Here is a 27,766-nt window from a genome sequence, read left to right on the forward strand (position 1 = left end):
GGGTTTTATTGTTGTGAAGACACACCATGACCACCACAACTTTTATAAAGGAAAACATTTTATTGGGTCTGGCTTACAGTTTCAGAGGTTTAGTGCATTTTCATCATGGTAGAAAACATGGAAGCATGTAGGCAGACATGATGCTGGAGAAGGAGCTCAGAGTTGTTCATCTGGATCTGAAGGCAGCAGGAGACTGTGACTCACTGGTCAGACTTGAGGTTATAAGGCAAAGCCCACCCCTAGTGACATACTTCCTCCAACAAAGCCACACCTCCTAGGAGTGCCATTCCCTACGGCTCAAGCAATCACACTCAAGAGTCTATGGGAGCCATTTCTATTGAAACCACCACAAAAACAATGCCAGAAAAAAAAAAAAAAGGTGATTATAGATATTGTTGCTTAGAACAGGGCTTTGGTTGATAGACCTGTACCCATTTAAGGAGATATGTCACACTTTTTAAATGCATGCAGCTCAGTGATTTGATCCTTGTGTTCAATACAAGGGCCTGCCAGAAGTATATATAAAAAGCCTTCAAGGGGCTGGAGAGATGGCTCAGTGGTTAAGAGCACTGTCTGCTCTTCCAAAGGTCATGAGTTCAATTCCCAGCAACCACGTGGTGGCTCACAACCATGTATAATGTGAACTGATTCCCTCTTCTGGCAGGTGTAAATGCAGATAGAACACTCATATACATAAAATAAAAATAAATCTAAAAAAAAAAAAAAAGCCTTCAGGAAGATGGTATCAATGCAAATGGATAGTCCCAAATGGACCAAGGAGACTGAGGATGGATTTGGATCATTTCAAAGTCACAAAAGCAGAGAAAATGAGGAACTAAAGAATAAAGAACAAAATTAAAACAAAGCAAAACCAAAAGCACTTCAAAGAGTAGCTCTTCGGAAGGTCTCCCCCCCTACAGTAGTACATTACTTCTTGCTAAGGCTGCCATTGTATACACCTGGCTACTGCCGCTGAGCAGAAGGCTACAGATCAGAAGGGCAGCAGGTCTCCTCCAGAGGCTCAGGAGCATCGGAAGAATCCATCCCAGAAAGCATCTTCTCCTAGGCACCTGGGAAAAATAATCACCAGAGGCTTTAAAAAAACAAATGAAGATTCTTTTTGACATGTTGGCACACACCCACACATACATTCATACACACACACTCCACCTACACATTTGATGTGTGTTTAGATAGATACAAAAATAACTTTTCTTTTTGGCTGAGACAGTAGGATTACTGTGAGTGCAAGGCGAGCCTGAGCTACATGATGAATTCCAAGCCAGTGTGAGCTACAGAAACCTTGACTCAAAAACAAAACAAACAAACAAGAAACAAAACAAAACAAAACAAACAAAAACAAAAATCAACAACACTACTGCAGAGGTGACTGAGCAGTGATACCCTCACCCAACACATTAAGGGTACTGGGGTCCATCCCCATTGGAAGGAAAACAATAAAAGAAAGCTCAAAAAAGACCTACTTGAGTGGACAAGTAAGGAAATGTCTAATGAGATCCCTTATTCCAGAAAACACTGAAATTATATAGGACAGACCATCCTCTGCTTTGGCTGAATTGTGTTCTCTGGAGTATCTTCTTAGCAAGAGGAAAAGTCTTAATTTAAGCCATTACCAAATTACCAATGACATTTTTTGGTTTTTTTTTTTTTTTCAGGTAAGGTTTCATTGGCTAGCCTGTAACATAGTATGTAGGCCAGGCTAGCCTCAAACTCATAGAGATCTGTTTGCCTCTATAAGAAATTGAGGAGTTAGGCCCTGAGGCTCACGCCTGTGATCCCAACACTCTGGGAGGCAGAGGCAGGTGGATCACTGTGAGTTCAAGGCCAGCCTGGTCTATTAAGTTAGTCCAGGACATCCAGGGCTACAGAGAGAAACAAACAAACAAACAAAAGTAAAAAGAAAAGAAAAGAAAAGAAAGAACAACAACAACAACAACAACAAAAGAAATAGAGAGCTGGAACCACCTTTTTTTGTTTTTTTTGACATTAGTATTCTATTTAAAATTATTTTGGTCCAGTATGATACACACCTTTAATCTCAATACTCTGAAGCTCCCCCCACTCTCTCTGCCTCTGATTCTATTGTGTGTGCATGTATGTAAATGCAGGTGTGTGCCATAGTAAAAGCTTGAAGGTCAGAAAACAATCTTGAGTGCCAGTCTTTGCTTTCTGACCAGTTGAGGAAGCCAGGCTAGCTGGCCCACCAGCATTTTCTCAGGACTCCTCTGTCTTTGACCCAGCTCCCCATAGGAGTACTGGGAATTCCAGAAGTGCATGTTACATATCTGGCTTTTACACGGGGTTCTAGGGAATCAAACTCAAGTCCTCACATTCATGTGACAAAACAGTTTTGCCCAGTGAGCCATCTCATCAACTTCTCAGAGCAAGACTTTTAATGTTGAGCAACTAGAGAATAGCGTAAAGAGGACGAGCTCCGCTTTGTCTGTCTCTCTGTGCTTTCATCAAAGCCTTAAACACAGGCTTTGATTTTGGTCATTGTTAGCTTTGAAGGGAGATATTTCATCTTTGCCTACTCACAGGCACGTTAGGCATTGTCTGAATTGTCTGTCTTAGCCTTCTGGTCTTTCTACTGTACCCTTTCATCTGGATGGCTTGCTTGCTTTGGTTAAGGTCATAGAGACCTTTTAAATAAATTTATGCAAAACAAATGTACAAATGTGTAAATAAACAAATAGATGCAGAGTCAGCTTGTGTGGGAGACACAGGACATGTGTTAAGCAAAAATCTTTTTATTTTTTCAGGGATAGGGTTTTTCTATGTAGCTTTAGCTGCCCTGGAATTTACTCTGTAGACGAGGCTGGCCACAAACCAGAGATCCACCTGCTTTTGCCACCCAAGTGCTGGGATTAAAAGTGTGCTCCACCACTGCCTAGCCCAAAACCTTTCTTTCTAAAAATGTCAAATTGCTTGCCTGGTAGCAGCAGGCTGGCCTGAAGCCCACACTAAGCATGTCAGCATAAAACAGATAAGATTTTATCACATTGTGAAAATTAATGCACACATTTCTACAATCCAATATATATATATATATATATATATATATATATATATATATATATATGTCCAGTCCCAGCAACTGGGAAGCCTGGGAAGCCAAGCAGGACTGCTTCAAGTTCAAGGTCATCCACATCCACATGACATATATACAAACACACATAATTAGATAAAATAAGCCTTTAAAATACACCAAATAAACTGGTATGGTGGCTATGTTGTAGTCTCATCACTTAGGAGGTAGAGGCATATAGAGGGAGAGGCAGGGAAGATGCTGAGGTAGAACTCATGGCTTCAGGCATGCTAAGCACATAAATGCTCTACCACTGAGCTAGATTCTCAGTTTCACTGTTAGTTTTTTCAGCTCCATATCCAAGAACACAGAAAAAGGGAGGTTAAATGGGCTAAGGAAGAGCACAAGAGTGCCAATGGAATTTGTCTGGGTGGATAAGTCTCTCACTGTTCCCTTGTAAAGCTTCTGGAACATGACCAATACCGATATGACCTTTCAATTCATGGCCACTCATGAATATGAAACCAGGAGACTAGTAACACTGACGGAGTCTACATACTTACTGTGAGTGAACATACAGAAAAAGAAAGCCATAAATCATTTTATAACATTACAAAGTCTAATGAGGGGATATGATTAGAGTTTGTCCTCATTTCAGGGATAGTACCTTCAAGAATGAGGGCAGCAGCTCTTAGAAGAAAACTTAACAGTGAAGTTAATCTTAGAAAGCCAGATATGGTGTCTGGGGTGTGGCTGAATCCTTAAGGTGATTGTTCAGCATGTGCTAAATTCCAGATTCCATCACACAGGCCCTCAATCCCAGCCCTTGGGATACCAGGGCAGGAGGATTAGGAGTTCAAGGCTAGCCTGGGCTACAAGAGCCTATATCAAAAAAGCAAAATAGCTATCACTGTGGCCTTACTACACTGTGATTTCTAGGCTCAAACATACTGTTTTCTCTAATTTTAGCTGCATTTAAAAATCTCCTTCCCTTATTTTTAATTTCTGATTGCATTTCAATAGCAATCAGTTATTTTAAAACATGGATAAAATTTTAATTACTTGAAATTAAACCAGAATTTCAATAAATTTTTGACATTCAGACTGTGTGCTTATTTTACATACTTGTACTGTCAGCTTTTTGTTGTTTGTTTTTCTGAGACAGGGTTTCTCTGTGTACAGACCCCTGGCTGTCCTGGACTCCCTTTGTAGACCAGGCTGGCCTTGAACTCACAGAGATCCTCTTGCCCCTGTCTCCCAGAGTTCTGGGCCTGGTGGTGCACACTTGTGAACCCAGTACTTGGGAGGCAGAGGCAGGTGGATTTCTGTGAGTTCGAAGCCAGCCTGGACTACAAAGGGAGTCCAGGAAAACTACACAGAGAAACCTTGTCTTGAAAAACAAAAGACCAAAACAAACCAAAAAGTTAATTCAAGTTAGTCTATCAATCATAATTATCTAGCCAGGAGACCACCCCTCAGAAAAGCTTATTTACCTGAAGGAAGACTTCCTGTTCTTTTTAAAAATGGAAATAATTATCCTGAGTGAGATAAAGTACTTATACCTTCCGGGAGTCTGACCTTTCAGGTAATTGCTTGCAGATCCTCAATGTTAAGCCTGCACATTTCTCTGAGTTTTGACTCAAAAGCTGAACTCTTCCATTTCTCCTTTCTCTTCCTTCCTTCTTTTTTCTTTTCTTTTCTTTTTCTTTTTTACTGTCATTCCAATTCCTAAGCATGCTTGCTCTGACACTCTTTCTCTGGAAGACACCCTTCACATGCTTACCAATCTCTGATAAGCATGATTGCTGAGCTTTCTGTTTCCTGGTACCTGGAATCAAAACACAAGGCTATCTTCTTCTTCTCCACCTCCCTCTTTCCTATAGCTGCTGAGATGTGCAATGCTCCTGCCTTGTTATTTTTCCTCCCACGCTGTAGTAAAACAGACCCTGAGCCCCCTTCTCAGTCAGTTTTTAAACCCTTTTATTAATACAACCCCAGTTCCCCAGTAATAAGATTATCACCAGGATCTCAGCTGGGCTTGTCCTTGTTTTCCAGGTCCCTGTATTCTCCGTCAAATGAATGGAAGAGCCACAGAACCCAGTGCAGAAGATGGCTTGTTAGAGTAAAGTGGGGATGCTAGGGATGAGAATGGGTCAATGGGACCACCTGTAAGAGAACACTCCCACACCATGAGACACTACTGTGCTGACCTACACATTACTGCTTCTTAGAGTTTCTGAATCAGAGAGCTTTCTTCAGAATGGTTTCCTCAACAGATGATGGGCTGATTTATTTGGATCAACTTAAAAAAAATCATTATATGTATGAGTACCTCTATGTGCGTATGTGCACCATATGGGTTATATGTGTTCCTGGTGTCCTTGGGGTCATGACAGCTGTGAGTCACCTGTCCTGGGTGCTAGGACAGTCTTTCAAATGCTGCAGGTGCTCTTAATCTTACAGCCACCCTTTCCAGTCCCCACCTCATTTGTAAAAGGTGCATTTGTTCTGTGTTTGAGTTTTTATCCTTAATGTACATATGTGTACCGCATGCCCATGGAGTTCAGAAAAGTGTTAGATTTATTATTTTTATTTGCATGTTTGCCCTGGTTTAAGTGCCCTATCCATATGGAAGCACCTGGAAGGCCAGAGGATGTGGGATTCCCTGTAACTGAAATTACAAGCAGTTGTGAGCCACCTGATATGAGCACTGGAAACCAAACCCAGGTCTGCAGCAAGAGTACTATCTGGGGCTGGAGAGATGGCTCAGAGGTTAAGAACACTCACTGTTCTTCCGAAGGTCCTGAGTTTAATTCCCAGCAACCACATGGTGGCTCACAACCATCTATAGTAAGATCTAGTGGGCAGGCAGGATGTTGTATAAATAATAAATAAATCTTTAAAAAAAAAAAGTACTGTCTGAGTTACTTTTTACTTGCTGTGCTAAAACACCATGACCAAGGCTACTTACAAAAGAAAGGGTTTAGGAGCTGGGCGGTAGTGGCACAAGCCTTTAATTCTAGCACTTGGGAGGCAGAGGCAGGTGATCTCTGTGAGTCTGAAGCCAACCTAGTCTACAAAGGGAGTCCAGGACAGCCAAGGCTACACAGGAAACCCTGTCTCAAAAAAACACAGAGGAAGCGGGGAGGAAGAAGCAATAACTCTATAAAGATAGCCAAGCTTTTACCAAGAGGAAATGGCCATCCCTTAGTTGGCCCCTGTAAAACCCTTCTACCACAACCCTCCTCCCTTTCATATGGTATTTAAGTATTTTATTTTATGTTTTAACACAGTCTCACTGTGTATCCCTGGCTGACCTGGAACTTGCTTTGTAGTCCAGGTTGGCCAACTATAACTCACAGAGATCCATCTGCCTCTGACTCAAGAACTGAGAGTAGCCACCATGTGCCCATGGGTGTTTTAACCTTCAGAAGGACCAATTATGCTGCCTTCTTTCTATTTTACACGATATTTCAAATTCTAAGAGAAACAGTTGTGATACTTTCCCCTTTCTTAAAATCAGAATGTTTCCGGGGACAGGAGTGGGAGGGAGAGCAGCTGATTATGAAGGAGGGTTCCATCCTTGATGACCTTCAAGCCTGCTAATTGCCAACTAGGCCCCAAACAGAATTAGGGTATGTCTGTCGGCGTCTTCACATTTTTCTATATTTTCCAAATATTCCACAAGGGACCATCTTAACAAGGAAGGATTAAAATTAGAAAAACTAATTAGGAAAAGAAAATACATTGCTGATGGAACTAGGAATTCTACAAAGTCCAGGGACATGTGTCAATCCAAGTGAAGCATGTGAGAAAAGAGGTGCCATTTCCCACTTAGGAAGTATATGATGCTGAGGTAATATATCTACTGAGGCAAAGTTGTCTTGATCAAATAAAAGGTGGCAGCGGGAACCTTCTGGCAGAGATGGAGTTGAGCTAGCACAGGAAGAGATGAGAACCAGAAAGACAGTATAGCAGTTAAGAGCCTGTGCTGCTCTTGTAGAGGACCTGAATTAAATTTCCAGCATATGCCAGGTCACTCATAACCTCTGATAATTACAGCTCCAGGGAGATCTGACATCTCTGACCAGTACTCACATGTATTACATACACCCTCCCCCTAACCACACACAGACATACACACACAGACAGATATGCACACATACAGAGACATACACGCACAGACACAGGCAGACTCGAAAATAAATAAATCTGAACAAACAAACCAAAAAACCCAATAGATCACCAGTAAAACCACTTTTTGGCTCAAGCCATCACTCACCAGATAAAATAAAGATGTTTCGTTTGGTTTTTTGAAACAAAGTTTCTCTGTGTAGTCCTGGCTATCCTGGAACTCACTCTGTAGACAAGGGTGACCTTGAACTCAGAGAGTAACTTGCCTCTGACTCTGCTGGGATTGAAGGTGTGTAACCCCCACACCCAGTGACCAGAAAGATTTTAGAGTTAAGGCTAGCCTGGGGTACATAGTGAGGCTGTCTTAAAACAAGCAAACTGAACAGTTCTAATTGGATGACTCTCATAGATTGCCCTAGAAAAATCTCTGGAGAGAAAAAATGATGTGGATGGGTGGTATCTAATGTTTGTTCTCCCCTTTATTCTCAAGCATACTCCCAAAATGAACCATGGCCTCCAGGAGATGAATAATAAATCCTGTTGTCTTGATGCCCAGGCAGGACAATTCCTAGCTGGAATCTACAACTTGGCCTGGTTTTTATTTGTTTGTTTTTCCAGACAGGGTCTCTCTGTCTGTCTGTCTGTCCTGGAACTCAAGACCAGGTGGTCCTTGAACTCAGAGACATTTGCTTGCCTCTGCCCCCCAAGAACTTGGATTAAAAATATGGATCACTACTACCTGGCTAATTTTTTTTTCTTTTTTATAAAAGTAGGAGTATCTTATAATCCTAGTACTTGGAATCATCACTAGCTATTTAATGAATTCAGATCAGTATGGTCTATGTGAGGCTCTGTCTGCAATAAAACAATAGGAAACAAAGTAGGAGGGGTTCATTGTGCCCATATGGTAGCAGAAGGTGTGAGGAGAAGGCATGAGGGAAAGAGGGGGGCTCTTGACTGGCATACCACTGGTAAGTCCAGGTGAAGATGAAGTCATTCTAGAGCCCCTGAGTTTGGGGCAGAATCTGAAGAACATAGTTTATGAGGACGATTCCAGGAAATAGGAGGGATCAAGAAAGGAAGCTGGGGTTTAGGGAAGTAGCTCAGTTGCTTGAAAGCTTGTGGGACATTTTAAAAGCCCTGGGTTTAATGCCCAACATTGTAGGAACCAGTCATGGTGGCACATAGCTGTAATCTTAGTGCTCTAAAGGCAGGGGTCTCTAGTTCAAGTTCACTCAGCTATTAATATATCTCAGGTTCAAGGCCTGCCTGGAATACATGAAATCTTGTTTTAAAAAAAAAAGTCTATGAGGAGGCCAGGAAGAACTATGCATGCCTATAATCTTACCACTACAGAAACTAAGGAAGGAGGACTAGCTGGAATTTAGGGCCAGCCTGGACTACAGGAGACCTTGTCTGAAAAGGGGAAGGAAGAAAAGAAGGTAGAAAGAAAGGAAAGAGGGAAGGATACATCAGTGGGTGAGCTGGCAGCATAAGAGAAGCCTGAGGGACTTCGTGTCTGGAGGCCTGCAGAGAAACCGGAAGCAAGTCTACAGCACAGTGCTCCTGAAGGCCGCAGGAACAGCTGCTGGCCCTTCACTTCCAGCTCCCTGCTGTCTGCAGCTTGGGAGGAATCCCCAGCCCGGGAGCAGTATTTCCTTTCCAAGTGTGCACAGGAGCGGGTGTGCACAGGAGCAGGTGTGCACAGGAGGTAGCCTAGTATGTAGAAACTGACCCGAAGCTCACTTGGGGCTGCACACCTCAAGCACTATGGAAATCAAACCCAGGATGATAGGACCTGAAGTGTAAGCTACCAAGGGTTACAGTGAGGCTCAAGGGATGTGTGTGTGTGTTATTTTTATATATACATACCTGTCCGGCCGCTTTTTGGAGAATAGATTTGAGGACAGCAGGACAGGAGAGAGTAGTGAAATGAAATCATAAAATGGCCCTGGTCAGGTGATGAAGTTAATGAAACCTGGCTTCCCAACAAGATAGAGTGGCTGTAGATGTCCTTCATGGCTGGCATCCAGGAAGCCCTGGGCTGGATCCCCAGCCTCGCTTAAAACCAGGCACAGTGTTTTCATATAATCTTATCTCTTGGGAGGTGAAGGCAGGAGAAATACAGGCTAGCGTAGACTGCGTGAGACCCTGTCTCAAGAAACAGACAATCAAGAGGGGGGAAAATCTGTTTATTGCCTTCTATGACAGAGCAGATTAACTAGACATCATTTTAGCAGCAGCTGAGGATAGGAACACAGATCTATAAGCTCAGCCCTTGAGAGACGGAAGCAGGGAGATCGAGGCCCCCAGCTACTATGGAACATGAGGCTAGCTCTTTCTACATAACAAGTAGTTGACCCTGTCTCAAAAACTGAGGATGGGAGGTAGGGAGTGGTAAAAGAAAGGAAAAAAAATAATCAACTTCTCAGTGATTGGAGGCCAGTGACTTATATAAAAGAGAAAAAGGAATGAGGGGTTTGTGGGGCATTAAAGGGGAGGGTATTCGTGTCTTTTCTGGGGACTGAGTGGAGAAGTTTGGCGAAGTTATGTTTGGTCCTTTGAGGTCATCACCATGGCACTACAGTCCTGAGCTGATATGGTGATGGGGGTGACAAGTAATATGCAGGTGGTGTGCAGTGAACTTGGCCCCTGGCTGTCAGACAGTTATCCTAGATCCAATCAGTTTCTGCTCAGCCCTGCTGAAAAGGAATTTGTAGCCGAAGCCGCTGGGCATCTGAGAAGATAAGCAAGACTGAGGTCTTCTGGCCAAAGGCATCCAGCCCTGAAGATAAAAAAAGATTAGAGCCTGGAGTCTGGTTGAAATTCAGCTAAGTCACCCAAGCTGGGAGGACCAGGGTTTGGGCAACCCAAAGCCAGTACTACCAGGATGAATGAGACTTTGCGGAATCAGGTTGTTCTGGTGCCTCTGCTATCTTTACAGGAAGGCCTCTTGTCTTCATGTCATTGCTTCTTGGCCACAAGATAGTGGTTGTACTTTTTTGTTTGTTTGTTTAAGATTTATTTATTTTATGTGCATTGGTGTTTCGCCTGTATGTTTGTCTGTGTGAGAAAACCAGATCCTCTAGAACTGGAGTTACAAATAGTTGTGAGCTGTCATGTGGGTACTGGGAATTGAACCCGGGTCCTCTAGAAGGTTCAGCTGGGGTGCTCTTAACCAATGAGGCATCTCTCCAGTGCCCCCCTCCCCCACATCACTTTTTTTTAAAGGGCAAGCAAGGTTTTGTTAAGAAGTAGAGTAAGCCTTGTGGTGGTGTCAAATACCTTTAATCCCAGCATGGGGAGGCAGATCTCTGAGTTCTTGGCCAGCCTGGTGTACAGAGTAAGTTCCAGGACAGCCTGGGCTACACAGAGAAACCTTGCCTCAAAAATCAAACAAACAAACAAAATAAATACTACCGTCAGCCAGGTTTGGTTTCCAGGTCTTTAATCCGTGTCTTTAATCAAAGTCTGTTATAGTTCTGTGAGTTCTGGGCTAACCTGGTCTATATAGTAAGCCCTGGCCAGCCAGCACTACTAAATACTAAGATCCTGTCTCAAAGCTAAAACAAAACAAGAACACACATCTGTAGGATGGAGGAACCTGGTGAGCAGACAGAAAAATGAGAGGAAAAAAATGAAATGTCCCAAATGCCACAGAAGAAACTTCAGAAAAGGAGACAGGGTCAACAGGGTTTAGAATTCCCAGATAAGAGAGCTGATTCAGACCTAAACTTGGGAGTTGAGGCAGGAGGACCAAGACAATGACAAGAGTAGTTCCTGTGGCAAAGGTGGGCAAAGACGACTAAGTAGAGACTGGGATGGAGACCACTGTAGAGTGTTTGTCTAGCATCTGTCAAGGCCCAGGATGGCAGACAGGGAGTGAAATAAGCCCAAGAAAGACGACATGAAGAAATAGTTACTAATTTTCTCATAAATTTCATCTTAAATAGGTAACTGGGACATTAGAATGAAAAGAAAAAGGTGCAGGATGTTCTAGACTAGAACTACGAAGGATATGTTAGAATGAATTTCCTATAGAGATTAGGTTTGCCTTGAACTCACAGGGATCCATCTGCCTCTGCCTCCCAAATGCTGGGGTCAAGGGTGTGAATCACCACAACTGGCCTAGCTGTGTGGTCTTAAAGCAGCTGCTTAACCTTTCCAGATACTCACTGACCCCTAAGTGGAATGACACAATCCTACTTATTCCCAAAGCTGGTTAAGGGTCGAAGCCTATATGGGCCCGTCAAGGTAGCTGATACACAGTAAATTATCCATACGTGGTACTGACGTTCTCTGTGCCAGAACTTAGATTTTGTTTGATTGGTTTGTGTTTTTTCAGGATAGGGTCTCACTATGTAGCCCTGGCTCTCTGGAACTCACTGTGTACACCAGGCTGGCTTCTAACTCAAGAGATTCACCTACCTCTGTCTCCCTTGTGGGCCACCATACCCAGCCAGAACTAGTACTTATATATCAAGGATCTAAATGAAATTACCATGGGACAGAATAACAAATGCTTAAATAAAATTTGCAACTTCCTTCAGGCAGACAAGCCTGTATAGCCATACCACATAACACAAGCCAGGTTCCCCAGTAATGTTTCCCTATTTGTAACTCAGCAGAAAATCACGTACCTGCTTGTCTCTCTGAGGCTCAAAGTATAGCCAGAGGGCTGAGGAGCCGCTGAGCATCTGCCTCCTCCTTGAAATACAGGGTCAGCAGGAGGACAGACCCACAGGAACACCCACGAGGGGAGAGAGGTCTTAGCAAGGCAGATGGGAGGCAGATATTGAGGCAGCAAATGTGTTCCAGGGTGCTGATGGAGAAGGACACAGCACAAGACCCTGACGGGCCCCGGCTAACCTTAGGTTCTGGTTTGTAGTCACTGTCAGGGTATTCACCTCTAGTCAAGCTGGCTCTCTATGAAGCTGTGGAAGAGCAGATGAGCACTTTGTCTGTAATGGGGAGTCCAGTGTCCACAACCTGTGCAGGAAGGACTCTGTTGGCTCGGATACAAGGCAACTCCAGCACGCTGACGACCTCAGGTGCATTGTGTGCTGCGGGGCTGTACTTTCCCTTCCCTTTCCTTCTTTACATTGGGGGTGGCAGTAGTGGTGTTTTTGTTGTTGTTTGAAATAGTTTCTGGCAGCATAGCCCAGGCTGTACTTGAATTTGCAGTGACTCTCATGCCTCTGCCTCTAGAGCTCTGGGATTATAGATGTGTGCCACCATACCTGGCTTTCCTTCTGTCTTTCCTTTGTTTCTTTTTGTTTGTTTTCATAGGGACAGGGTTTCTCTATGTAGTCCTGATTGTCCAGGAACTCTATAACATGTAGAACAGGCTCACAGAGATCCTCAAGCTTCCCAAATGCTAGAATTAAAGGCATGTGTCACCACACCTGGCCTTTCTTTTCTTTTTAAGATTATGTGTATTTGTGTCTGTGTGGATGTACGTGAGTGAGCTGTGGATGTGGGTACTAGGAACTAAACTTCGGTTCTCTGAAAGAGCAGTACTGGCTTTTAATCTAAGTCATCTCCCCCCATCCTCTTACTCCTTACTAAAACTCTGCCTACTTATCCTTAAACAAACAACAATAGGTAAATAGCACAAAGGCACAGTCTGGGCACAGCATGCACACACCAACTTCCACCTCCAGCACAAAAAAAATCACAACCCGAAATAAGACAGCTTGACAAACACTATGTTACAAATGGCAAACATAGGCCTGGTGGGATGATTTAGCAGTTAATAGCACTGGATGCTTTTCCAGAGGTCCCAGGTTTAATTCCCAGCATCCACATGACAACCCACAATTTTCTGTACCAGCTCAGGAGACCCAATTCTCCCTTCTGACCTCTATAGGCATCAAGCAAGCACATGGTGCAAGACATACAAGAGATGGCTTAGTGGTTAAGATCACTGCCTCCTCTTTTGTAGGACCTTGGTTCAACTCCCATCACTCAGCAGCTCACAACAGTCTGTAACTCCTGTTCCAGGAGAGTTGACACTCTCACACAGACACATGTGGAGGCAAAACACCAATGTATATAAAATACAAATAAATTCACAAGTTCAAAACATATACACACACACACACACCTTTCATTTGAATCCAGGTCTCATAATTGTTCAAGATCAGTCTTTTTAATCAGTTTGGAGATTTTGTTTGTTTGGTTTTTTGAGACAAGGTCACAGATAAGTTTGATCATGTTAGTCAGGCTCGGTGGTGCACACCAGTAAACACCTTCAGTTAGGGAGGCAGAGGCAGGTGGGTGTGTCTCTGACTTCAAGGTCAGCCTGGTCTACAAACCATGGCCAGGACAGCCGAGATTACAAAGAGAAACCTATCTCAAAAAACCAAAAATCAAAGTTTGTCCATTTTGTCAATAGCAAGCTATGAAAGGCTGAATGGATCTATTCCTTATGATTATGAAGATCTTCCTTATTCCTTATGATTATGAAGATCTTCCTCTGTAAGAAGACGAACTAATTTTTTCCTTGGCTAGGAACTTCTTGCCCCTAGAGAATATAGTCATTTCCCCTAGGAAAATGTCCTGGATAAGGAAAGGGCCTCACAAGCCCAAACCTGAAATCCTTCCAGTTTAGATGTGCTTTGAGCGTACAGTCCTTTCTTCCCTTGTTCACAAAATGAATCACGAGATTAATAATAGCCAAAGGCTAAGGAACTACAGTCATGCCTTGTTTCTGCAGAGTCTTCACCCTCACTTCACTGATGATGACAATGGTGACAAAGCATTTCATCAACTGGAGATGAGCAGAGGCCCAGAATTTCCACCCCACATCCCCAGAGAAGGGCTAGAACAAGGTGGCTGAGAGCGGAGGTGGTGTGGCTCTTAGTCAATGTGCCTTGCTCCTGCACTCCCACAGAACTGATGATTCAGCTCTTGGCATCAGAAACCTTTCTTTTTCTAGTTTGTTTTGCTTTTTGAGACAAGGCTCTCATCTAGCCTGTGCTGGTTTTGAACTTGGGTAGCTGAGGTTGACCCTGAATTCTTGGTCTAATCGCTTCCACACTCCCAACCTTCCACCTATTATACCACCTTGGCATTCTTGGCTTTTTTTTTTTTTTTTTTCCCCAGAGAAAGTATGCTCAGCATGTTATAGAGATGCACAAATGAACACAGGACACTTACATAGAGAAATGGGTAACAGGATCATAATGATGAAAGAAGATAGAAACTGGGTGACTGAAGTGAGCTATAATGTCAGCCTTTAGGAGGCTGAAGGGAGGAGTGCACTGAGTTCTAGCTTGGGCTAACAAAACATTAAAAAAATTAAAGACACTAGTCCCAAAACATAGGAAGGGAAAGAAATATTCCTTACTCAGAAAGACAGATGCGGGGAAAGGAAATGTGAGTGGGTGGGGGAGACTGAGTCAGCATTTTTGCTTACCATTCCTTTGACCCTCCCACCCCCACCCCACTCTCCCTTTTGGTTTGAGAACTAGTGTTTTTTGTCACCACAAGTGCAAATGAGGCTTATTCATTCAAGGGAGTCAGGCCTTGCCTGACCTTTTACTAACTGTGAGCGATGGATTGTTAAATCTAATAAGCATACGCACATTTGTTCCAAGAACAAATAGCTGTGAGGTACACTGCATGCTGACCCGAAATGAAAATAAAATATTAAGTACTTAACATTTTACTATAAAGAGCTATGTAATGTCAACTCGTGTGGGATTTGATAGTCTATCATTTGATTCCTTTTCTTTTGCAGAATGCAGTTAGCAAGCATCTTCTCTATCACCCACCCAGCTCTCTGATAGGGCTCTTTGCCTTTACAAGACTGAACCCACAGTCACAAAAAGGGAAGTTGTAGGAGGTTCAAGAAACTGCCTTCCTCTCTTTAATCACAGCTATCCAAATGGTAAGTGCCTTTATTTGCATTTGAAGGAAAAATTCAAAGAATTGTATTGGAATGAGGAAGTCCTTAGAGGTCCTGAATATCCTGGCCTTACAAAGGCCAAAGAATGGAAAGTCTAGGGGCAGCAAATTGAAAACAAAGCAAAAGTGAATATGAGAAAACAGACTGACTGTTCTGATTTTGGTTCAGTTTTCCTGCCTCACCTGCTCTTCGGGATCTTTCCCTTTTCTACTAATGGTTCTGGGGATTAGGTCACTTGTGGTCCAGGTGGACCACCTCCTGAGCCTCAGGGCTCCACTTCCCAGAAGATAGATCACCTGTGTGCACCACCAAGACCTGTTAGCTGTCTTCTCATTGCCACCCTTCCAGCCTCTAGTCTGGTTTTAGAATAACAGTGCTTATTTTCCAAGTCAAAGCATTTCCTTCCACTAAATGGCCCCTCAGTAACTATCTCTTGGAAGTCTCAGCACCCCACCCTCTGAATAGCTAGAGGAGCATGCTACGGCCCAGGTCACAGGTATCTTCTCAGTCCCTTCTGGATGCTATTTGTAGGAGACTATGCAAGACTCTAGAGGATAACTATATCTAAATATTTGGCAAACAAACAAATGCACAGGGCACTATAAAGGATTACCGGAATCTTACAATCTAGCTGGAAGCATGCTATAAAGATTCAGAGGTGGGGAGGATCTGAGAGGAGCTGGGGGAAGGGAATGAATATGATCAAAACATATTTTTAAATTCACAATATATATGTGTGTATAAATATATATATACATATATATATTTATAATAAAGGTATATTTATAATAAAGGGTGCCTCTACACACACCTTTAATCCCAGCAGGGAGGAGGCTGAGAGAGTTGGTTCTCTGTGAGTTTGAGGGCAGCAGGGCCTACATGGAGAGATATTGTCAAAATACATACACACAAAAAGACAAAGATAAATCTTCCTGATAGAGCATTTTCTGGGTATGTTAATACCCTGAGTTCTATCTCCACCACTGCAAAGTAAATGAAAAATAAAATTAGGACTAAACTGGATGCCATGGAAGGTGCAGGCAATAGAGGATTGTCACTAGGGTACAAAGTGAGCTCCAGGCAAGAGTAAATTCTTTCATGAAGAGATGCTTAAAAAAAAAAAAAAATAGGGGCTGGAGGTGGAGCTCATAGGAGAGTGCTCCCATGTATGTCGGTAGAAAAGAATCAGCCAGGGAGATGGCCCAGTGGGTAAAGGTGCTCGCCACCCAGGCGCACCTGAATTCAGTCCCCAGGATCCACTGGGTAGAGTGAGACAGCCACCTCCCTCAGGCTGTTCTCTGCCCTCCACAAGCACCCTGTGGTACACACACACATACACACATTAAAAAACAAACAAACTTTTTTTAACCAAGTAAATAACTACACAAGGAAAGTATGAACTGTATCACTGTGTAGACAAACAGAAATTCAATGGCTTAAAGGAACAGCGGCCATTTATTGTTCATGATTATGTAATAGGAAGGAATGGCTCCTCCTTTCCCCATATGGTGCTGATTAGGATAGTAGTTCCTAAACCCCTCACTTATCTGGTGCCTTAGTGAGGACTGCTGCATCTGAGGGGTGCTGGCTGGTTCTTCCGTCTCATTACCTGGTAAACCTGCCAGAGCTTCTCTGCATAGCAGCTCACAGCAGACAAAGGGAAATGGACACTGATGTCTTACTACCTAGGTTGGGAGGCCCCCAGTCACTTCCACAGGTTCTGTGGGTAAAAGCAAGTTATAGGCCCAGATTCAAGAGCAAGGCAAATAAACTGCACCTGTTCCCGGGAGGAGTCACCTGCAGCAGCCACCTTGGCAGGCACACACCAGAGCACCCAGCCAGATGCTCCTGGTCCCAAGAGCAGTCTTCTTTCCCTGCAGAGAAGGGAAGGCAGCTGCTAGGCACAAGTGAGGGCACAGAGAGAGCAGTTTTGGGGGGTACTCTATGGAACAGGCAAGAAAGAAAGGTCTAGGATATGGTAAAACAGACTGGGTATGATAAAGGCAAGCCTTACAGAATGTTCTACAAGGTGCCTGGTTGGCTGTTGGAGGTTGGAAAATAATAACAACAGAACTAGGCAGGGACACATACCTGTGATCTAGCACTCTGGTGGCTGATAAAGGAAGATAGTAAGTTTGAAGCTATCCTTGGTTACACAGTGAGAACCCTACCCCTCTCCAAGACAGCATTTCTCTGTGTAGCCTTGGTTGTCACTTTGCAGACCAGGCTGGACTCAAAATCACAGAGATCTGCTTGCCTCTGCCTCCCAGAATACTAGGATTACAGGCATGAGCCATCACACCCAGTCTGAGACCCTATGGCAATGCACCAAAGGCCTGGCCTGGGGTGTAGTGCAGTTGGTAAAGTGTTGGCCTAGCATTCTATGGGTTCATTTATCCCCAGTGTAACCCCAGTTAGGTACTCAGCACACTCAGGGTGTGGAGGCTGCAGGATTAGGTCAAGAAAAGCTCAATGTCATCCCTGGCTATAGAGTGAGTTAGAGGCAAGCCTGGGCTATAAGAGACCTTGTTTCAACAACACTCAGTGGCTGAATGTGTTACTCAGAACATAGCACTTATTAGCATATGCAAAGCTATGGATGCTAGTTCAATGCTCAGTAAGGAACAAAAAAAAAACAAAACAAAACAAACAAAACAGCCCCAAACCAAAACATAACCAGGGGTCCTTCCTTGACTTGAGGACAAATGACTCTAATTTTCAACTTGAAGTTATTCTCTGACGAATTTTATTTTTTAGCAATGTTTCAATCCTGCTAAGCTAGCTTGACCACAAGACACCAAAACTGCTTAGAGCATGGCAGGCAAGAAATCTCTATGTCATTGTCAGAGTCAAGGACGTCACATGACTGCCAATTTCAGAAGCTTGTTGAGCATTGGAGAGGCAAAATGGCTCCATCCTAACCTGCTCTCTGTCTATGGCCAACATAAAAAGGAGGCAAGGTCAGGAGTCACCGCTTTACAATGACTCCAGTCTGTGGACTTTCTCTAGCTGTCCCCCTCTGGCCCCTCCCCAGCAGGTAGTGGGTGCAGCCACCAATTATAGTAGTACTTTTAAAAGTCTTTTTAAGATAGGTTCTCATATAGCAGAGAACTAACTCTTCAATTCCATCACATGTCTGAAAATGCCATCACACATTTTACCAAGGTAGAATTTTAGTTTTTTTAAATAACAATTATTCAGTGTGTTTGTGTGTGCCCTGGGGATCTAACTTAGCTCTACAGGTTTGTCAGCCAGCACTCTTACCTGTTGTGCTGTCTCACCAGCCCCTGCAGTAGGACTTTAAGACACTGTGTACTGGAGTATGAGGCTGCAGAAAATTTCACTGTTGTCCTTAGAGAGCAAGCATTTGTTCAGAAATTTTTTTTGTTTTTTGTTTTCCTGAGGAAGCCATGGTAGCATAGTCCAGAATGGGGTGCCTGGGATTCTAGCTGGACAGGCCTAGCAAGGCTTCATTCTCAGAGTGAGCACTCCCCTTAGAAACATGAAAGTGTAGCTAAATATGAGAGGCTCTCTCTACTCCTGCAGCCGACACGGTTGGGAACTGCACTCTGGGTAGAGGAGCCTCCTGGGATCCTCCTCACCTTGACCGACAGAATCTTTAAGACCAACAATTTAATTGTCTGTTTCCTTAGGCTTTTGAGGTTGTTCATAGATGTACCTAGATCTTGTGCAAGATTCAGAGCTGGGTCTTTAGACTAGTCACCCTCTTTCTCCCTCCCCCCCCTTCCTTCCCCTTCATTGAAACTGGCTTTAAGGGAAGAAGGAAAAGCTACAGAAACCAAACATGTCACCTCAAACAGAAACAAACAGAGAGGGTAGATCCGAAACAGAAATGGTCAGTCTTTTCATCCCCTCCCAGCCCTGTTTCTTTTCTACTGTCCCTCTTCCTCATAATAGCAACAGCTGTTCTCACAGCTGCCCCAGCATGGTTAACTCTGAATTTGTTTTAGGTCGGCCCTTCCTTGTCCCTCAGGGCCACTGTCACCTAGTCTTGCTGGTTCTGCCACCCAGAAGCTTTGTGACACTGAGTGTGGTGGCAGGTGGCACACACTTGTGTATAGTTCCAGCTCCTTGAGAGGTTAAGGGAAGAAGGCTGCTCGAACCAAGGAGTTGGGAGCCATACTACAGGAGACCATACCCAAGGACAAAACACACTTCCCTCCTGTCAGAGGGCTTTCCCACATACAGCTGAGCTGGGTCTGTCACTCTCAGACACTTTTTAAATGAAGTGATGTTTGATGGTCCTGGGAACTGAAACAGGCCTCACCAGAGCCCCGTGGATGCTGAGTGTGTGTCACTCTAACTCTGAGTCACAATCCTAGCTATAATACCTTTTAAAATTAATTGATTATTTCCTTGAGACAGGGTCTCATTGTATAGCCCTGGCTGTCCTGGAAATCACTATGTAGACCAGGCTGGTCTCAAACTCAAAGAGATCTGCCTGTCTCTGCCTCCTGTATGTGCTAGAACTATAGATATGAGCCAACCCCAGCCCTAGAACCTTTTTAATGTGGCTGTTGAGATGGTAATTCAAGTTATTCTGTAAATCATTATGTAGCCTAGGTTGCCCTCAAATTTATAATGATCCTCCTGAGTTCAACATCATTCCCAGCTTTTCATTATTACTATTATTATACTTATTTGCTTACTGTGTATCTGTATATGTATAAATAAGTGAGTGTGTGTACTAGTGTCATGGCACAGGCAGGTCAGAGAGAATTGGGCTTTTCCTTCTTCCACTTGGCTTCAAGAGATTGAACTCAGGTTGTCAGGCCTGAGTTCCAGGTAGCCATCTCACTGGCCCTCCCAGTTTTTTTTCTTCTTTTGTTGAGACAGGATCTTACCATGTAGCCCAAACTAGCCTAGAACTCCCTAGAAAATGGCCCAGTTGTCTCCAAACTTCAATCCATAGCCAGCTTAGTTCTTCCCTAATGCTGGGATTACACATGTGAGGGCCAACATGCCTGGGCCTTTTTCTTCCCTGTGATTCTGGTTATGAGAGCAAAGGCCTGCCACTGAACACCATTTAGGAATTTCTTTTTTACTTTTCCTGTTTAACCTCCCCTTTAGGCTTTCAACCAAGTCTTCTTTTCATGTATTTTGCCCCTAAAATAAAGTTCCCATGGAAGAGGAAGAGTTGCTAAGGTATACAGGCATTCAAGGCCTCTCCAGACTATGCCCTGCCCCCTCCACACCCTGGTCCCATGCATATACTGCTCTCTGTCCTCCAGGGTACCTTTGCAATCTGGCTCATGCAGTAAGGTTTCTTGAATGTACACACCTTGCTGCAGGCCATCTGTCTACTTTTTTTCGCCCTACTTCTGCTTTTCCTAGTGTTCTGGGCATAATAAACCTCTCTTTTATTTGAAAGTTTATCTCAAAGACATCCTTCCAGTCCACTCCAGGAAGCCTTTTCAACTCACTGGCCTTCTCTACCTCTTTTCCAGTTCCTATGGCATTTTGAACATTTATTTGCATGCAGTTATATACTATGTTATGGTAATATTTCCTTTTCTTAAAGATTATTTTTAGCCAGGTGTGGTGGCACACACTTGTAATCCCAGCACTCTGGGAGGCAGAGGAGAGCGGATTGCTCTGAGTTTGAGGCTAGTCTGGTCTACAAAATGGTCCAGGACAGCCAATGCTACACAGAGGAACCCTGTCTTGAAAAAAACCAAACCAACCAACCAACCAACCAACAGAAAAATGAAAAAAAAAAAAAAAAAAAGATTTTTTTTTTCTGTGTTTTGTTTGTGGGGTAGCTAGTTAGAAGCTGGCTTGGTTACAAGGGACTCAAGAAAGGAAGAAAGAGAAAGGAAGGGGAGGACAGAGGAAAGAAGGAAAAAAGGAGGGAGGGAGGAAAAGAAGAGAGGAAGAGAGAAGCTGTTTCCATGTTGGTTCACACCTCTAGTTAGGCAGGAAGACTGCTACATGTCTGAGATTAACTTAACCCAGCCTAGGCTGCAAATGGGATCCCTGTCAGAAAAAGACTATGAAAAAAAAAAAAAGAACTTGAAAAAGAGCTTCAAGATGAAGTTGCCTTAAGCTTTGCAAGGTTCTTCACTGGCACAGTTTAAGTACCTATGCTCCAGGGTTTTAGTGACGGGTAGCCAGTGTTCTATGCTTCATTGTTCATGCTCGTAACCACAGCTACTGCGGAGACCAAGGCAGCAGGTGGCAACATGGGGAGACTCTGCTAGATAAATAATCCTTTGGAAGGTTGAGATTAAAGCACAAACATTTCCTCTCTAACCAGTCCTGGCCTCTTGCTAGTCATTTGGAAAAGCCCGTGTGGAAATGCGTGTGTGGAAACCCACATTACTGTGGATTCTTTTTGTGGGCACTGATGAGGACCAGTTTTCTGTTGGGAGTTCCTGCCTGTGTGTCATACACCTTCCTGGTTCAGCCTGACTGCAGTCTTCTGTAGGGTACGGGTTGTTTTAAGTTTTGAAAATCCTTAGACTCCTGTGTGTGTGTGTACCTGGTTCCCAAAGGGGTCAGAGACAAGGGCCACTGCATCTTCTGGAGCTGGACTGACAAGTGGTTATGAAGCTGACATGGGTGCTGAGAACTGAACTTGGGGCGTCTGCTAGCTGAGCACATGCGCTTACCCATTTTGACACTTTTTTTTTTTTTTAATCCTATCTCTCACTACACAGCCAGGCTGGCTTTGAACTGTCGGCAATTTTCCTGCCTCAGTTTCCCAAGTGCTGGGCTTAAATGCAGAAGCCACCATACCCACATAGACCAAATTAAACAGACTAAATGGGACTAGAATTCATACCAGTGTTTTCAGGTAAGTCTATTTTCCCTAAAAGGCCTGAGTCATTTCCTTTCTTTCTTTTTTCAGGGGTTGGGGCTCGAGACAGGGTTTCCCTTTGTAGCCTTAGCTTTGTAGACCAGGCTGGCCTTGAACTCACAATGATCCACCTGCCTCTGCCTTCCACGTACTGGGATTAAAGGCATGTGCCACTACACCTAGCCTGAGTCACTTTCTAATTAAAAATTGCCTGGACAAGTGGTAAAATTGCTCAGTGGTAAAGTGCTTGCCTTGGTTCCATTTCTATTACTGCCTAGTAATGATCATGGTGATGATGATGATAAAAACATTCTGTTCATTCACACATTTCTATGTCCTCAACTACATGATTGAGAGGCAGCCTGTTAAATTTATTGTATTTGCAAAAGGAGAAATTCGGTCAGTTTGACAGAGAACAAATTTTACTACAGGGGCCCAAAGGTGAGTAATTGGCCTTAATGAGTTTGGAAATGATTTTGAAATCACATTAGAAGGCTGTCTGATACCTCCTGCATATAATAGCGGGCCTGATGCTGGGGTGGGGGAAGGGTGACGGGACAGGAGACCTTCAAGGTGGTAGGGGTAGAAACAAGGGGAGGAGGGAGCATTGTTGTCATTGCCTCCTTGGCAGCTGGTGCCATTCCCACTCTCCTCTTCTCCCAAGCTGAATGATAGTAGCTTAAAAGAACTGCTGAAGCACGGACAATGTGCAAAGAAAGTGGCATTCACAGCCTATTAACCTTGGATTCTGGAAGTTGTGCCACTCCCATGATTCTCCTCTGCAGCTGCCTTTGAAATTGCAGCTTTTTAGGAGTGTGCTCCTCTCCCTCTAGATTGGATGCATGGTTTCTGATAAGGGTGAACAGGAATTGGAAGAATTTCCCAGCTGTCCTGGAATGGTAACTGAGTTGCAGAAAGGTCCCCTTAGGGATTGAGGATGATAGTAGCTACTGGTATCTGGAATTTATCTCAAGTCTTTCTCATGAGTGTTCAGAGAAACAGACACCAATGATAAGAGCAGTCACTGTCTAGTGAACATTCACACATTCAGTCATCCTAGAAATGTTTATCGAGTCTGAGTCCTGCCCTTTATTGGGCGTCTCAGTTTCTGTTGTTGTGATAAAATACCCTGGCCAAAAGCAACTTAGGGAGAAAAGAGTTTATTTCCGTTTACAACTGTCAGACCACACTTCATCACTAAGGTAAGTCAGGGCAAGAACTCAAGACAGGAACCTGGAGGACAGAACTGAAGGAAGTGCTTACTGACTTGCTCCTCCAAGGTTTGTGCGGCCTGCTTTCTCACAGCCCTTGCTTAATCCCTGCTGGGCTGGGCCCTCCCATATCAATCACTAACCAAGAAAATGTTCTACAGACTTGCCCACAGGACAGTAGGACAGGAGCATTTTCTCAGTTAAGGATCCTTCTTTCCAAATGACTTTAGCTTGTGTCAATTGACAAAAACTAACCTTAGACACACTTAACAACAAATCACAAAAATAAAATTTAAGGAGTTAAAAAGGCAAAGCAACTACTTTGGGTCAACTGTGAAGCCTAGGGATAGTCTTACGAGAGTTGCTGTAAAAGTAACTTTTATTCACCTGATTGAATTGTTGTCTGGGAGGCTAACTGCCTCCATCTGCTAACCTAGGCCCAGTCCTTGAAGCTTCTAGCCTCTGTACAATCTAATCTAGACATAGAATATTTTTAGCCTCTGGGACTACTGCTGAATTTACTCACCCTTTCTGGTTCTTCCTGAACTCAGACTGGCTGGTTCAACTCAGCTGTTCTGGCCCAAACTCCCCTCCTAGCTGGCTGATTAATCTGCCTTCTCTCTTGTCCTCTGGCTGAATTGCTCTGCTGGGCCTCAGACTCTTAACAATCTGTTCTAATCTTCCAGCTCCTCCTCATTCTCTGGCTCATTCTGCCTTACCTGTTTTTAGCTTGTTCTCTTTTCAGCCTGTCCCCTGGTAAACTGCCTCTGAATTCCATGAACTGAACATGCCATGAGCTCAACACCACTGCCTTTCAAATGCACTGACACAAACGAACTGCCTGAAAAGAACAGACTAGAACTCAGAGATCTGCACGCCTCTGTCTCCGGAGTGATGGGATTAAAGGCATGTACCACCACACTTGGACCTCAACTTTTCTTTACCTGAAATTTGCTCTATACCAGGCTGGCCTTGAACTCAGAGATCTGCCTACCATATACAAAGTTCTGGCTTTGATCTCCAGCACTATATAAACCAGGTATGCTTGCCCCCATCCAGAATTTGGAGGCATGAAGGGGAACAAACAAACAGAATGATAAAATGTTTTTAGCCAAGGAAGACTACTATTTTGTCATTAATTTTTTTTGGGGGGTGGGATGTCTCTTTAGAAGAAAATACATTTAAAACAAGACAGAACAATCTCTACCAATTGAGAGGTTTTTTTTTTTTGTTTGTTTTTTGTTTTTTTAATGATAGTGTTGTAGCCCTGTCTAGAATTTGCTATATAGACCAGGCTGGACTCCATCATACCTGGCAAGATGGCACTAATTACTGGAAGAGATGGGAAACCTAAGATGGAAACCTGGGAGATGAAGGTATTCCTTAGAGGGACATTCTTGTCCCAGCTGCAGAAATTGAACATCGACCATGTACTAAGAAAGTTAAGTGTCTATGGGCGGTAGTGGAGCATGCCTTTAATCCCAGCACTTGGGTGGTAGAGGCAGGCGGATCTCTCCGAGTTAGAGGCCAGCCTGGTCTGCAAAGCAAGTCCAGGACAGCCAAGGCTGCACACAGAGAAACCCTGTCTCAAAAAACAAAAAGCAAAACAAAACGTGGTTTGTAGAGGATGCTACTCCATAACTGACTACCTCCTTCAACTTGCAAGGTTGTAACACAGGGGAAGTAGGTGAGAAAACAGATTCACATGGCCATTTTTGGAAAAGCCGCTCAAGATTGAACCCTTTGGGCCACTTGCCAGTTTCATTTTTATAAATGAAAGCTAAATTTGCAAAGCAACTGCTTTGGTCTCGAAGGGCTGCCAGTGACTAGGCTGGAAGCCTAAGCAAGAGTTCTGAGGCTTGTCTTCTCGTCCTTCAGATGTCATTTTCTCCCTTTCCTCATGTGGTCTTCCTTCTGTGCTTTCAACTCTTAGAATTCACACAGGATGGCCCATTGTGGGAGAACTAGTTCTTTCCGTGTGGGACGATGAAATCTCTGGCCCAGCTGGGAACCTAAATATCCCCGTTGAGCTTGGGCTGGTCAATTGCCTACATAAGGGATCGCGGATAGAAGGCTAACCATGCTGAAGAGCTAACCGGAATAATTTTCCCTAAAGAGATACTATACGCTTACTTCCCAGCCCTGGTGCAGTCCCTACAAGCTGACACCAGGAGATCTATTCTATCTGTCACCTTTACAAGTACAAAGATACAACTTTACCCTTTATCCTTTTTTTTTTTTTTTTTGTCTTTCTTTCCAACACTGGCCAGAACCTAAGTATGCTTTTTTTTTTTTCTAGTACTTTCAGCTTTCTTACTTTTTCTCTAAAGCACCTTCATCATGTAGCTGACTTCCATGCTGGTTATATAGGATGGCTTTTTTTTCTTTCTTTCTTTTTTCTTTTTGGTGTTCGTTCTTTCTCTTTTCCATTCTCTTCTGGGCAGCTGCTGAGATTTATAGTCCTTCTTTTAAAATTGAATAAAACTGTCCTTTAGCTTCCACTTGAGTCCATTCTTAAATTTTCATTAATGAGACTAAGAACCCCAAGAGGGAACCCCCCTCAATTTCCCCTGTATCACTAGGAGAGTTATATTGAAATAGGGCCTGGTTTAGTGACATTATTATTATTTATTTTATTTTATGTGCTTTGGTGTTTTGCCTGCATGTATGTCTAGTGAGGATGTCAGATCTGCTGGAACTGGAGTCACAGACAGCTACAAACCCAGATCCTCTGGAATGCTTTCAGTGCCTAAACCATTTCTCCAGAAGCCACTCATCTATCTTATTTATTCATTTATTTATTTATTTATTTGAAGCAAGGTCTCTTTACATAGCTCCTCTGTCCTGGAACTCATTATACAGATCAGACTGGCCTTGAGCTCACAGAGATCACCTGCCTCTGCCTCCCTTGTGTATGGGATTAAAGTGTACACCACCACAACTGGCTGGTTGCTTTATTTTTATTAATTGCCTCATCAAGGACCCCAACTCTGGACTGGTGAATTGGCTCAATTAGTAAAGGCACTAGCCACTAAGACTTTCAACCCCCTTGCCCAACATGGAGGAGAGGACTGACTTCTACAGGTCATCCTTTGATTTCTATATTCTCAGTAGGTACATGTGAGCACACACACACATATACTTACAACAAACACAAACATGAAAACCTCACCTCTCCAACTGCAACCATACCCTGAGATACTGAGGCTTAATTAAGACTTCAGTATGTGCCACCAGATGTGATATCACATACCTGTAATCCCAGCACTCTGAAGCCAGAGACAGTAGGATCTCTGTGAGTTCCTGTTAAGCTATATAACAAACCTGTCTCAAAAATCAAATCAAAACTACTAAGGATGTAGATGTATGAATTCTTTTATTTTTTTCTCTTCTTCTTCTTCTTTTTTGACATTGTTTCTCTGGGTAGTCTTGGCTGTCCTGGAACTCCCTCTGTAGACCTTGAACTTGCAGAGATCTGCCTGCCTTTGCCTCCTAAGTGCTGGGACTAAAGACTAAAGACTTGTGCCACCACTGCCCAGTTTATTTATTGCAATGTATAAAATTCTTAAGGGTATAAACATTTAGTCTGTCAGCTGTAGCTGTATTTCAGTGGCGGAGGGTTTGCCTTGTATGCGTGACACCGTAAATTCAATCACCAGTCACACACCCTCACACACACAGGCACATACACTCATACACGTACATGAACACATGCACCCAGCCTCACAAAGGCAGACGAGAAGCATCATTTGTCAGATAGATGTATCTTTATATACTTACTCTTTGAAAATGTCTTAGCTTAGGGGTGGCATTCACCAGCATGCTCGAGAACGCTGGTTTCGTCTATCTTCTCTGGGCAGTTTGAAAGAGAAGCTCTGGCTGCGGCTGGGCATGGTGTGCATACCTTTAATGCCAATACTTGGTGGGGGGGGGAGGAAGAGACAGAGAGAGAGAGAGAGAGAGAGTGCGCGCTCGCTTTAGCTAGAAAGCAAAGCAGAGAGCTTTTAAAAGCCATTTGTCAGTTTCACTTCCTCAGTGCTGGCAAGTCCCTGGTGGTAGGTACTTATTTGAAAGATCACCCCAGGTGCAGAGAAGCACTTGTGAACAAAATGGCAATTGGCACAGTGCCATGTGTCCATTCATTCATTGATCTTCATTAAAAATTTTCAGCATTTAAAGAGATTTATTTTATGTGTGTATTTTGTCTGTCTGTATGCTGTGTGCCTGATATTCATGGTGGTCAGAAGAGACAGCGTCAGAGCCTCTGGAACTGGAGCTATGGTTATGTCTACCATGTGGGTACTGGGAACTGAATTCATGCCTTCTGGAAGAATATCCAGTGCTCCTAACTGCCGAGCCAATGCTCCAGTGGCCTCCCATCCCCCATTAAAAAAAAAATGATTCTTGTGGGTGGTATGTATATGGCCTGCATGGGTGCTTGTGACACTGTATGTGTGTAGATTTCAGTGGAGGTGGTTCTCTCACCGCCTTTCTTTGAGTTCTGCAGATTGAACATCAGTCTTGTGCAGCAAGAGCTGAGAAGTCTTCTTGCCTCTGTTTTTCTGAGGCAGAGTCTTACGTGGCACAGATTTGCCTTGCACTATGCAGTGGAGGATGGCCTTGATTCTTGATCCTCCTAC

At 43.6% G+C, this 27,766-nt stretch overlaps 1 long non-coding RNA gene across 1 annotated transcript; it reads right to left on the minus strand.

Moving 5' to 3' along the window:
- Positions 1-67: 67 nt before the first annotated feature.
- On the minus strand, positions 68-27,090 carry LOC132649268 (uncharacterized). Its single transcript, XR_009587711.1, has 3 exons — positions 26,907-27,090; positions 16,873-16,969; positions 68-1,070 (listed from the first exon to the last, which is right to left on the minus strand). It is a non-coding gene; the product is annotated as an uncharacterized LOC132649268 (long non-coding RNA).
- Between the last annotated feature and the right edge of the window lie 676 nt (positions 27,091-27,766).

This window comes from Meriones unguiculatus, chromosome 19 (assembly GCF_030254825.1).
Source record: "Meriones unguiculatus strain TT.TT164.6M chromosome 19, Bangor_MerUng_6.1, whole genome shotgun sequence".
In the NCBI taxonomy this organism is placed as follows: Eukaryota; Metazoa; Chordata; class Mammalia; order Rodentia; family Muridae; genus Meriones; species Meriones unguiculatus.